The sequence below is a fragment of the Lissotriton helveticus genome, chromosome 4_1, assembly GCF_964261635.1.
Source record: "Lissotriton helveticus chromosome 4_1, aLisHel1.1, whole genome shotgun sequence".
Classification (NCBI taxonomy): domain Eukaryota; kingdom Metazoa; phylum Chordata; class Amphibia; order Caudata; family Salamandridae; genus Lissotriton; species Lissotriton helveticus.
Genome location: NC_136063.1, coordinates 1,234,127,181 through 1,234,140,986, shown reverse-complemented (window position 1 = coordinate 1,234,140,986; position 13,806 = coordinate 1,234,127,181).

The following is a 13,806-nucleotide window of genomic DNA, read 5'->3' as shown; positions in this document are numbered from 1 at the left end:
GCATCCCCTCAAAATCCACTGGCAGCACACAACAACAGAAACAGAAGAAAACACACAGGCATGCAACTACTCACCAGGCATCCAACCAATTCACCACTGCATCCAGTGACATACACCCTGACACTACACCCTCAACACCACATCCATACACAACACACATAGATCCAGACGCCACACCAGCAGACAAAGCTACTACACACATACAGGCAGACACCCCACCATAGGACTCAGCCACTACACACATAAAGGCAGACACTATACCACCCCTGACACAGGTACTACAGACATACAGACAGACACCACACCTCCAGGCACATCTACTATGCACATACAGGCAGACACTACTCCAACAGACACAGCCACTACTGACATCACACACTCTGACACCACAACCACACCACCAGCCACAGACAAATCACACATTGGCATGGGACAGGAACATTCATCACCCAAAAACACACAGAGACATGCACAAGCAGCACGTGCATCCACACCTTAGACTTGACATCACTCTACCTCCAGAACCCAATGTCTTGGCTTACCTCCTCCCCAGTCTTCCAAAGAACTTACCCTGTTTGCTCTTGACCTCTTCCTTGCCACAGCTATCCCCTCCAAAAGCCAAAAGGTCATCTTTCCCACCCCACCCCTACCCTTCCCTTCAACCCCAAAAACATCATACCCCACTAACCACCTCGCTATCCCACAAGACAATAAAAAGGAAACCTACCATCCATAAACCACAGATCAACCGATCAACCCAACCCTCCCGATCCCAACGCCAGTCCACCCAAAATACATCATTCAAATGCCTGGACTGCCTACTAAATGCCCGTCCCTGGAGAGATTTCCCTGCAGTGTTCCGATAGGCAAGTTGGGTGGCACAGTAGTATGCTGGACCACATACTGAATTTTGGACTAGCCACTGCCCTTTGTTTTTGGATCCCAATGTGTACTCCATACTAAACAACTTGCTTTGCTTAGAACACCTTTGTCCAGCCATTGCTACTGATGCTACATGTTGTTATTGGCTAATTTGGGATGTGTGACTAAAGGTGTGTTTGTTTGACCATGATAGCTGATCCATTTGCAGTGGTAAGTATGGTGAGACCTTGGAACAAATAATATTGTTACAGAGGATGAGTGTTAATGTTAAATGGATGTATATGTGGGATGAATTCCAATTGGGGCTCACATTGCTTTGGGTGGTGTCTGCTACAGTAAATATTGCAGCTTGACTTAGCCAATGTCCACGTCTTTGAGCTTGCTGTACTACCTGGGATGCCGGATGGATATGTTTTTAATGTGTACAAAGCAGATATTTATTTTTACACACATGGGGGATGTTGTATTATCATACCTAATTAGTACTTTGGATAAACATGTACCCTTTTTCATGTGCGTTCTTTCCAAATACTTTTACTAGATGTCTGACAACTGTTGTTGCTGCAGTGGTTTGTTTAATGACTTGCATTACACATTAGGCACATGCGCCTGCCACTTTGTGGCAATATTTTTGGTCCTTGATATACCTCATGCCACAGATCCTGTGCACATGGAAACATTGAAGCAGGTGCAATATGGACCGTGGCCTTGGTCTGTTCCCTTCGAGTAGTCGCTTTAGTTTGAGTAGCCAAAATCTGCAGGGAGTCTTTACATTGTGGCTATTAACCCCTTCCCTGCTACCGTCGGCTGTTGGCCGCCGCGAGAACTACCTCCCTGGTGCTGCGAACGGTAAACAGTCAAAATATCGAGTTGTAAATATCGACCTGCAGAAATATCGAGTTAGAAATATCGAAGGTAAAGAATATCGATGTCAAGAATATCTTTGGACAGAATATCGACACTAAGGTAAGTAATTTCGAATTTTTTTATATCGATGTAAGTAATATCGAAGTCAGTAAAATCGATATCAAATATATCGATGTTACTAATTTAGATGTTACTAATATCGATATTTGTACTATTGTTATGTATTTTAATATGTATTTAATATGTATGTGTTATTTTTTTTTGTAAAGTATTTTACTTGTTTTAAATTATATGTGAACTATTTTCATATATTTATAATGTTATTTTTAAGTCAATTTTATGTTTTAGTACCGGAGAGGGTTGTGGGTTTATAGGGGAATAGGGTGGGAAGTAATTTAATTATACTAAATTAATTATTATTTTTAAGGAATTTTAAATTAATTTTAATTAATTTGTGCGTTTAAGTTCTGTAGCGGGTAGTGGGTTTATAGGGGTATTGGGTGGGAAGTATTTTAATTGTAATTAAGTAATGAATTATTTGTATTTATTGGTATTGATAATTTATGTATTTTTAATTAATTATTAATTGGCAATTTATTTTTTTAATTGGTAATTACTTTATTTAATTGGTAATTAATGTTTGTAATTGGTAATTAATATTTGTACTTGGCAATTAATTTATTTAATTGGTAATTAGTTTATTTAATTGGTAATTATTGTGTGTAATTGGTAATTAATTTATTTAATTGGTAATGTATTTATTTTTTATTGGAAATTATTTTTTAATAGTTAATTAATGTCTTATAAATAATTGTATTGTTTAATGATTTGTAAGAATTTTTTTGGTAACTAATATTTATTAATTAATATTTATTGGTATTAATTGTTAATTTATTGTTAATTAATTATTCAATTCTAATTATGTTTTTTTTATTATTAATGGGTATTTCTAAATGATGTTTAGTTATTTAAAATTTAAAATATTAATACATTTAAATAAAAAACATAATTTTTAAGTATGATATATTTAATTTGTATGGTATCCAAAGCTTTCCCTGCTGTTGGACTCTCTGGAGTTGGAATAGTAAATGTTACCCACCCGCTATCCAACGCTTTCCCTACTGTTGCACTATCTGGAGTGGGAATAGTATTTTTACCCCTACGCTATCAAACACTTTCCCTACTGTTTCACTCTCTGGAGTTTCAATAGTAATTTTGACCCCTACGCTATCCAACGCTTTCCCTACTGTTGCACTCTCTGGAGTGGGAATAATAATTTTTACCCCTACGCTATCCAACGCTTTTCATACTGTTGCACTCTATGGAGTGGGAATATAAATTTTTACCCACCCGCTATCCAATGCTTTCCCTACTGTTGCACTCTTTGGAGTGGGAATAGTAATTTTTACCCCTACGCTATCCAACACTTATTCTAGTGTTTCACTCTCTAGAGTTGGAGTAGTGATTTGCACTCCTACGCTATCCAACGCTTTCCCTACTGTTGCACTCTCTGGACTTGGAATATTAATTTTTACCCACCCGCTATCCAATGCTTTCCCTACTGTTGCACTCTTTGGAGTGGGAATAGTAATTTTTACCCCTACACTATCCAATGCTTTCCCTACTGTTGCACTCTCTGGAGTACGAATAATAATTTTTACCCCTACGCTAGCCAACGCTTTCCCTAATGTTTCACTCTCTGGAGTTGGAATAGTAATTTTTCCCCTACGCTATCCAACGCCTTCCCTACTGTTTCCCTCTCTGGAGTTGGAATAGTAATTTTTACCCCTATACTATCCAACGCTTTCCCTACTGTTGCACTAAATGGAGTGGGAATAGTAATTGTTACCCACCCGCTAGCCAACGCTTTCCCTACTGTTGCACTCTCAGGTGTGGGGATAGTCATTTTTACCCCTACGCTATCCAGCGCTTTCCCTACTGTTTCACTCTCTGGAGTGGGAATAGTAATTTTTTACCCCTACGCTATCCAACGCCTTCCCTACTGTTGCACTCACTGGAGTTGGAATAGTTATTTTTACCCCTATGCTATCCAACGCCTTCCCTACTGTTGCATTCACTGGAGTTGGAATAGTAATTTTTACCCACCCGCTATCCCTACTGTTGCACTCTCTGGAGTGGGAATAGTAATTTTTGCCTCTACGCTATCCAACGCTTTCCCTACTGTTTCCCTCTTTGGAGTTGGAATAGTAATTTTTACCCCTATGCTATCCAATGTTTTCTCTACTGTTTCACTCTTTGGAGTGGGAATAGTAATTTTCAATTCTACGCTATCCAATGTTTTCCCTACTTTTGCATTTTCTGGAGTGGCAATAGTAATTTTACGTCTTACGCTATCCAATGTTTTTAATCGTTTTTTTTTACTTTGAATAGTACTTTTATTTATTTTTTATTAAATATTTTTTTAATGAATTTAGATAATGTTTTATTTTACTAATTTAAAAATACTGAAAGTATATTTAATTTATTAAAATGAATTATTTACTTTTTTTGTTATTATTTTATGTGTGCATATCTATTTGTAATTTATAGTATTTTTAAATAATTTATAAGTAATTAAAGTAATTATTAAAACTTATTATTAAATAAGTATATAATATATAATTTACATATGTGTTTAATTAATGTTCTATTATTATATATGTATTATTTATTAATTTTAAACATTACTAAATATTTTTAACCATGTTTATTTTATTTATAAGTATTATTTAGTTTATTTTACACATTATTTTTTAACAGATATAAAACGATATTTTTAATAACGATATTTTTAACATCGTTTTTTTGTTTCGATATTTTTGTACCTACCATGTTGTAAATAGGATGTCGATATACTTGCCTTCGATATTCCAGCGTCGATGTTTCTGTAGGTCGATATTTTGTCTGTCGATATTCTGTCATAGATTCGCTGCGAACGTCCAACGGCCGACGTGGCCCCGCCCGTTTTGCAGAAGGGCCGCACTGCCGCGAAATCGCGGCCGTGGCAAAGGGGTTAAATGTATGAGACTGTGGTTTGTAGTATTCCCATTTACCTGAATTTCCTTTTTCATGTGGGTGATGTGCGAAGGCCCATTACTGTGCTTTAGCAGATGAGGTGTACTTTGTTTTCCTGAGAAATTCATACTGATGTATGTTTGATGGCACAACAGGACCTTGCTTATAAGCAATGTGAGGGTGTCACAGAAGATGATTGCAATGTTATTCATGAGGAGGTGCTGGTTTGTGACACTGTTTATTGCACACATCTGTGCACTGACTTGTGAGATGTGAACACATGTAGAGTTTGCATGAGTGTGCCTGTATTGTCACTTACCTGGACATGGAGGATGTCATGCAGCTGTGACGAGAACATATATTCTGTGATGTTGCGTAGGGCGACACACAAAATATGTTTGGACCATGGATACAGTCCCCCAGCCTTATCCACGGTGTTGTGGCTCCAGGTTGGGTGGATGTAGTGTCACAACCCTATGATTGATGTATTGCGTGGGACAAAGTTGAATAGGAATGCCTTCAGTCAGGTGATGTGCAGTGTCTGTAGATTTTCACCAGGGATGTTTGACCTGTCCACACTGAACCATGCACATGCTATCTGTCGTCTATGTTGCGGTGAACTTGTACAGTGTGGTGAAGTTTGTGTTTCATTTTGTTTTTCGACTTCTCCATAAGAGGAATTTGAGTCGGATGACTATACTGGGTGAGGGTCTCTCAAAGGGGTGTGGCTCATGTACATGAGGGCGTGGCTTACAAGCATGTAACCTGTACATCTGTGAGTGGCATATTGTCCGCACAAACAATATTTCCCTACCTCTGTCATTGTACAACATAACGTTATTTGAAACTAGTTACATTGCACCTACACAAAGCCAAGACTATTGGTATTTGCCAATGGTTGATAGTTTAATTAGTTATTGTAGCAACGACTATGACTTAATTGCTCTTACTGAGGTATTTTGAGTCCCTATGCAGTTACAGCAACAGCAGTGAAAGTTGATCCTGCTTCAGAGTTTAATTTAATTTGCACACTGAGGATAAGTGCAAATATGAGAGTTTGAAAGGACCCGTCTCATCTCTGCATCTGCTTTTTCGCCCTGGCGTTGCTAAGTACTGGCAGACCATGGACCACTTCAAGCCCTGCTTCAAAACTCCCACCACTCGCTCTATCCACTGTCCTTTCAGGCCCCCTCATGTCCTTCTTCTCATGAAATATGTATTGGAAAGATGTCCCAGTGTGGTGACTTGTGAACATGTTGCTCACATACCACCACTCATACAAAGCAAGCTACGCCCCTTGTTTTCCATGGACATGCATTAATTTGCTGAGGACTTCACAGGTATGTGCAGGACTTACTGGTGGCTGCTTCCACAACAGTGTTGATTTTGGGCATTATCGAGCAGGTACAGCAGGGGCAGGACATGCACGATATGCTCCATGTCGGCCAAGTCCCTGAGAAACGGTGTACATGATGGTTGATAAATTATCCTTCTTTTTCGATGATAAGATCAGGGATATATATCGATCCTTCCGGTCGAGGAATGGGACCTATGCGCAGACAACCACCAGTGGCGATTTACAAACCGCCCTGTTGACTGAAAACCAACCAGTAACTAAGGAACAGGTTGCGGAGGTTATTGTTAAAATCAAATCCGGATCTCCTACAGATCTGTTCCCCCTCGAATGATCAAGATCCTGGCTACCTCTCTGATACCAAGGCTCACTGAGAAATTCAATCTTTCTCTGAACCAAGCCATTGTTCCTGCTAGGTGGAAGAAAGCCCTTGTCAGGCCTATCCTGAAGAAGCCTACTTCAGATGCTAGTGAACTAGCTAACTATCGTCCTATCTCATTGCTGCCTTACTTTGGGAAAGTTCTTGAAGCCTTAGTAAATAGACAGCTAACAGGCTATCTCGAAGGACAGATTCTGCTAGATCCCTCTCAATCAGGGTTTAGGGCAGCGCATAGCACCGAGACAGCGGTAGTCGAAATGGTCGATAACATCAGGCTTGCCCTTGACAAAAAGGAATCAGCTATTTTGGTGCTATTAGATCTATCGGCCGCTTTTGACACCATCTCCCATGACATCTTGTTATAACGGCTCTGGGAGATGGGGGTTCAGGGGAAGGCCTTGGACTGGTTTAAGAACTATTTGAAAGGTCGATCGACCTCGGTTCACTTTGGTCTTAGGGCAGCATGTAGTAGATCAGTGTGTTTTGGAGTACCGCAGGGCTCCATTTTGAGCCCCATGCTCTTCAATCTGTATCTGACTCCCTTAGCCAAAATAATCATACTGTATGGCTTTGAAACTGTATCGTATGACAATGATACCCAGTTGCTGATAACTTTTGGCCCGACCCCTCAGACACTATCATCAGATTCAAGAAATGTATGACCCACATTGATAACTGGATGGGTCAAAGTAAACTGCAACTGAATAAGAACAAAACTGAGATAATTCTGTTTGGCAGAGCTGAAGATCATTGGTCCAGTGACTGGTGGCCACAACCATTGGGCCCCTGCCCCCCACCAAAATCATCTGTTTGCAACTTGGGGATCATCATCGACAATAAACTGTTGATGAAAGCTCATGTGGACCGCGTCGTGGACACTTGTTATGGAATTTTACGCAATCTGCGCAGGATTTTTAAGTGGTTACCAATCAACTCACGTAAACCATTGATCCAGGGACTAATTATGAGTCGAGGGGATTATGATAATGCACTATTGGCTTGCATAAATGACAATCTCTATGCCAAGCTACAAATCCTTCAAAACACAGCTGCCAGACTAATTTTGGATCTACCCAGGAGATCATTCTCATGTGCCAATTTGAAATTCCTACACTGGCTACCAATTAGGCTGAGAAGCAAATTTAAGACTCTCTGCCTCATACATAAGAGCCTCTACCATTCTGGCCCAGGGTACTTAGTTAATAAACTGCAGAAATGCCAACCAAACAGAACCCTGAGATCTAGCTCTAAATTTCTCTTAACACCATTGAGAGTGCGCACCACAAGACAAGGTGGACAGTATTTTTCTTATCTCGCCCCCCATCTCTGGAACAAGCTCCCCCCACATATCTCTTACATTTCAGATCACATGTCCTTTCGTAAGGAACTAAAAACCTGGCTATTTCCCAACTAATAGCTTTTGATCACCCTCACTGTGTCCACAAGCGCCTTGAGACCTAACGGTGATATGTTGCGCTAAAGAAGACCTTATGACTTATAACTTTATGACTTATGTCAGCCTTCTATCCCTCCCTTTCCACCAATCTCTGATGAGGTGGTTGGACTGCCATGGTCGGCTCCTCGGATGGGCATTTTGTAATTGGGTGGGCGGTTCGTAAGGCGGTACACTCTTTCCGACTAGCTCCATTGGTCCTTTCCGATGCCACCACGTTCTAATTTTCATTGATGAGCCAGAAGAACCCTGGTGGATGAACTTATGTGCCTTTGCAAGCATTCCCTTCTTGCCTCTTGATCACAGAAAGACTGTTGTCCAGGCATTAATCATTTCCAGACTGGACTACGTTAACGTCCTGTACTTAGGCCTCCCCGGATACCTGCTTAACCGCTTACAGTTGGTCCAGAAAGCAGCTGCTAGAGCGGGCCTCTTGCTCAAACCCAGGACTCATATCTCTCCTCACCTCAAGGCCCTACATTGGCACCCTGTAAAAAATAGAATCTGTTTTAAGGCCTTGGTACACTTCTTTAAGGCCATATAATGAAACGGAGCACAGTACCTCAGAAGGAGAGTCACGCATCATGTGCCTACAAGAACCCTGGGGCACTCCACACTGAATGTGGCTTCCATCCCTTGGATACACCACACTCATTCCGGTGGCCGTTCCTTCCAGTCGCAAGGTGCCTTTGCCTGGAACCTCCTTCCTTTAACACTCAGGCAGGTGTCCAACATAACCGTGTTCAGGAAATGCTTAAAACTTGGCTCTTCCATAACTAATTCCTGGTCTCCCGCCTGAGGGGCAGCTGCGGGTCTGATAGAGTCTTTTTAGCACCAGGCACTCTTTCTGAGTAGTTGCATGCTTTACAGAATGCTCTTTTATTCAATCATTCATTGTAATCCAGCAGTCGGAGTGACACTTCAGACGAGACTGCAGCAGGTCTATGGAAGCCAGCCCGACTGACATCATAATGAGGCCCTATGTATTTTGAGAACTGAAAACAGAACTTTTAAGAGACATTTGAACTGTTCTTGGGCAAACAGTGAGAGTTTGCTGATTGGCTGGGAAAAGGCCAACCAGACCCCACAGCTGTAGGAATACTTCTGTCAGTAGGAGTTGAAGTTTAGCAATCAGATCCTCGAACCACTAAAGGAAGATACTGAGAGGGAGATCCAGGTGTAGACAATGTTAGGCCAGTCATTGGTCAGTTTGTTATTTTGTCCCATTCCTTTAGTCGATACCCGGTTATGAGGCTTAACTTGTTGGTCACTCCATGGACCACTGAGGGGCGTAGTAGAACTATCACTGCGTATCGCTCCTCCAGGTTAGTGCCACTGACCAAATGTTCACCTTGTGGTTTGACTGTATGCTGCATGTGAGAGTTCATGGAGAGGCTTTATCAGTTCAGTAGTCCAGGGATCTTACTTCTTGTTTCAGTTTCATTATGAAGACGTCAGCATATAATTCAGTTAGTCAGCTGAAATTGAGTTTAGGTATCAAATTTCTGCTGTATAAAATAAGCTCTGATTTCTATGTTTTTCCAAGAATTTGCTGACGTCTATAATGGCTGTAAATAAAGCGCTCTTTAAGTAATGGCATTGTTGAGTTTTGTGACTATCATGAAAAAGTGTGTCTCATCAGTCTACTGCCTAATGCACACCTCACTCTTTCATCAGTGTACTGAGTTGTTTCACATATAAGTTAAAGACTGTGAGAGCCAGGATTAGTTCTTGTGGTACTCCATAAGGAACAAGGAGGATCTCAGGGTCACCAGTTTTCACTGTACCCTGTTTTTCGGGTTTGAAGCAAACTATTTTAGCCCTGATTCTAGGAAACCTATGTGAACTTCAAGGGTATCAATGAGCCTTTGATGAATAAAGGTGTCAAAGGCTGACTTAAGTTTGAGCAGGATCAACAGACATGCTTGTTCATTGTCAAACATATCATGGATGCTATTTATCATTTTGATGGTAGATTCTTCATTGCTATAGCATTTGTGGGAACCAGATTGATGGTCCTAGTAGAGAATGTATTATTAACTAAACGTGTTGAGTTGGTTTGCTTTGCATTTTGGATTACTTTGCCAGGCCGAGGAAAATGAGTCACTGGTCTTTAGCCGGAGAGAGAGCTTGGGTCAGCTTGCATTTTTTTTAAATTTGGGAAGATGTGCTCTTCTTTCAAAGCATCCAAGGGGTTTCCTTTGCTGAAAGAGGGATTGGTGATAGGATTCCAGATTTCTGCAAACATCATTTTGATGAGTGTTTCTAAAATATGCATCAGGCTAGAACTCAACACTTAATGACTTGAATACATTTTAATTGAGCATTTTCTATTTCAGAAAAAATTAATCCAAGCGTTCTTTAGTATGGTTGGATGTGTTGTTTCTAATTTTCTGAGCTTGGATTTTAGTTTTTGTTTCTGATGGAAGATATTGTGGCTGTGAAATAGTTTACACATTTGTTGCACGTTCCGTCAAATGTTCTGGGTGGGAAGAATGGGGTTTGATGTCGTTTTTCACAATTTTGTTTATTTTTTTCAGTTTATTTATAAACTTCTTGATCGTCTGTTTTTGGGATGAAGATCTGAATCTGTTTACGTGCAGGTGTGTGAATGTAAATATTTTGTGCCCGATGTAGTTAATCTCGATTTACCTACTCTTAAATACCGAATCATACCGATTCGGTATTTAAGAGTAGGTAAATGGGATGTAGGTAATTTTACTTTTGAAATTACCGAATCGGAATGATTCGGTAATTACCGAATCGGTATTTACCAATTCGGTAATTCCCATTGATTCCTATGGGCCTTGAGGCCCATAGGAATCAATGCCAATTACCGAATCGGTAAATACCGATTCGGTAAAATTACCAAATTTGAAAGGGGGACAGGGTGTCACTTTGACACCCTGTTGCACCCCTCAATTGTGCATGGGTGCACATGTTGCTGACATACATGCCCTTAGGGCATGTATGTCTGCAACATGGCAAATTTTTTAAAGCAAAAAAAATGCTTTTTGAAGGGTTTTCATTATTTACCACCAACTTCTAGTTGGTGGTAAATAACGAATTCTTAAACCCTTGTAGCACTGATTACAGTGCTACCTACAAGTTAAATTACAGAATCGGTAATTTTACAAATTCGGTATTTCACCGAATCGTAAAAATTACAGATTCGGTAAAATTACTGATTCTGTAATTTAACATGCCCCTACATCTCAATATCCAAATACCGGTGAGAAACGGCCGAAAATACCGATTTTCGGCCTTTTCCGTCCGGTATTTGCCTACCTACATCGGGCCCTTTGTGAGGTCATTGAAGGCTGCCTGGCATAAATATGTCTAATAAGATAATGTCTTGCTCTAGAGTACACCACTCAACATTATTGCAATTACATGCAAGTGGCACTTGATGTTCAATTGTGCATTTTTAAGTGTTCTGGTGAAAATTTCGCAAGCAAAAATGTATGTTTGGCATGCCTCACTTTCACTCAAGCAGGTGCATTGGATTCATATGCTGTTGGAAGCCCCAAATAAACATTACATATGAGGATGTATTGTCTCCACAACATAACTCTAGATGGAATCCATTTCTCCAATGAAAATACATAAATACATAGAGGGATATTCTCAAGAACGGGCCATAATTATCGCCAACCTAGGATAATTCAATTTTACATAACATCGTCTATTGTGGAAAACGAATGCTGTGTTAACAGCGTATTCTCAACACGCCAGCAACAGGCTATAGTTTCCCGATAACACGTCAAATGTCCACATTCAAATTACAGGGACTCCAATAAAAAAGGACAGCAGAACGTAAAAACAGTGGCGATGGGCCCAACAGAGATAAAAATAACAGCAATAAGCAGCGCCAGGCTTGCTATTCCCATGTTAGGGGGGAAAAAAATCCCAAAAAACCTGAAAGAAAACATAAACAAAATCCAAACAACTGAGAAGCACCATGGAGGAAACTGGAGCAACTAGAGAGCCCAACCAGAACCCCAGAAACCCCCTGGAGGACCAGCCAGGGACCTCAGAGAAGGAGAAGGGCAAGGCGAAAAAGAAGAGAAACCCACGATTCAGTCTGGAGAAAAACAAGATCCTGATTACGGAGGTGATCAAACACCACCAACAACTGTTAATCACCTCCACTGTGTCATTGACAACTAAAAATGCAATATGACAGTCTATCTTGACCAAGTTGAATGCAGTTCGGAGCGAAGAGAAGGGAAGTGGATGACTGCAAGAAGCGCTGGAATGATGTGAAGCACAAAACCAAGCTGAAACTCGCTAACAACCGGAAAGCAGCAATGCAGACTGGAGGTGGGAGTCCAGCGCCACAGCAGGAGCTGGATGAGATGGAGGAAATGGTGTCCACAGTCATCACTGGGGAGATGGTGGCATGAGCTGGGGGCCCGGAAACTCCTCAACATGACCTGACCCAACAGCAACAGGGTGAGTAACGACCAGGGACTGGGGGACGGGGGGAGATGGGCACAATGGCACGCATGTACAGTTAAGTGTAGCACAGTGGACACCCACAATGACTCTGGATCATGTCACTGATCTCCTTGGCCTACTGCAGCACACATAGTAACAGCAAGTAGGCCCCCGTTGACAATGTACCCAGAGGGGGCCCTCCGCACACAACACTAATCTCACAACAAACCCTTGCACATGTGCTGAACCCAGCAAAGCTGTGAGTCCTTGAGCCACACTGACAATGCAAGTGACACTGCATGACGATTAGCATGGTTGCAGTCCAATTATCATGACATGGTGCACGCCATGACACTGAGGTGACTGTGTGTGGTCCAAATCCATAAAGGAGCAGGTCACACTCTGACACATCCACGTGCACAAACAAACCTTGACGTCAACAAGGCGTCTGCGGACAAATCATGCCCAAGAGTCCCAACCCCCATCAAGAGTCCAATGTACCCAAGTCTGCAACATCTCAGCACTGTATAAGCACAGAAGTAAAAGGCACACTGCCTGAAAGGGATAAGGGCTAGCAAAATTAGAGCTGCAGGGGCGACTCTCCCACAATGCAGCGCACACATATAAGAATTAGAGCACATCAACATTGACAACAATGTGGTACAAACTGCAACACTTTCACAAAAGAACAGAGGACACAACTGTTGCCGCTTGTGTGTAGAAACTGGCCAATCACATTTGGCACAGCAGGAACCTGTGAGATGATAATGTACAAGTACAACCTCAAATTCCTGATGGTGTAGAAATGTCCACTGTCCCGCATCAAATAGGCATCTCCTCCCAAACAGTCACAATGTACATTGTCATGCAGTCTGTTTGTAAACTTGTCCAATGCGTGAACATACATGGAACACACTGCTAAACTGCATCTCCCCTTTAAATTGCAGAGGGATAATCAATACCTCTTGCAGAGCAGACCGTATATCTCTTCATTGATGATGAAGAGGCCCTCCACACCATCGATACAGACGTCCTCCAACAGCTCATGGACACCCTCAGCACCGAGCCCCCAGGAGCAGGGCAGCCCAGTTGCACCAAGGAGACCCCACCCCCTGCACAGACCACACAGCAGGAAGCACCCACCTCAACGGCTGTCTCCCAGGACCCCCACGAACAACACATGACATTCCAACGCCGTGTGTTAGAGAGCTAGTAGGAGATGGCTGATCAGGTGCATGTGGGCTTCAACGTCATGGCAGCCAAACTAGATGCCATACGTGGGTGTCTAAGTCCCATCAGGGACCACTTACAGTCCCTAACGGATACCCACAGTTCCCTATAATGCTCTCCAACAAGCCATGGCTGACATCGCTGGAGTCATGACTCTGAGACAAGAACAACTGTCTAGTCAGAGTG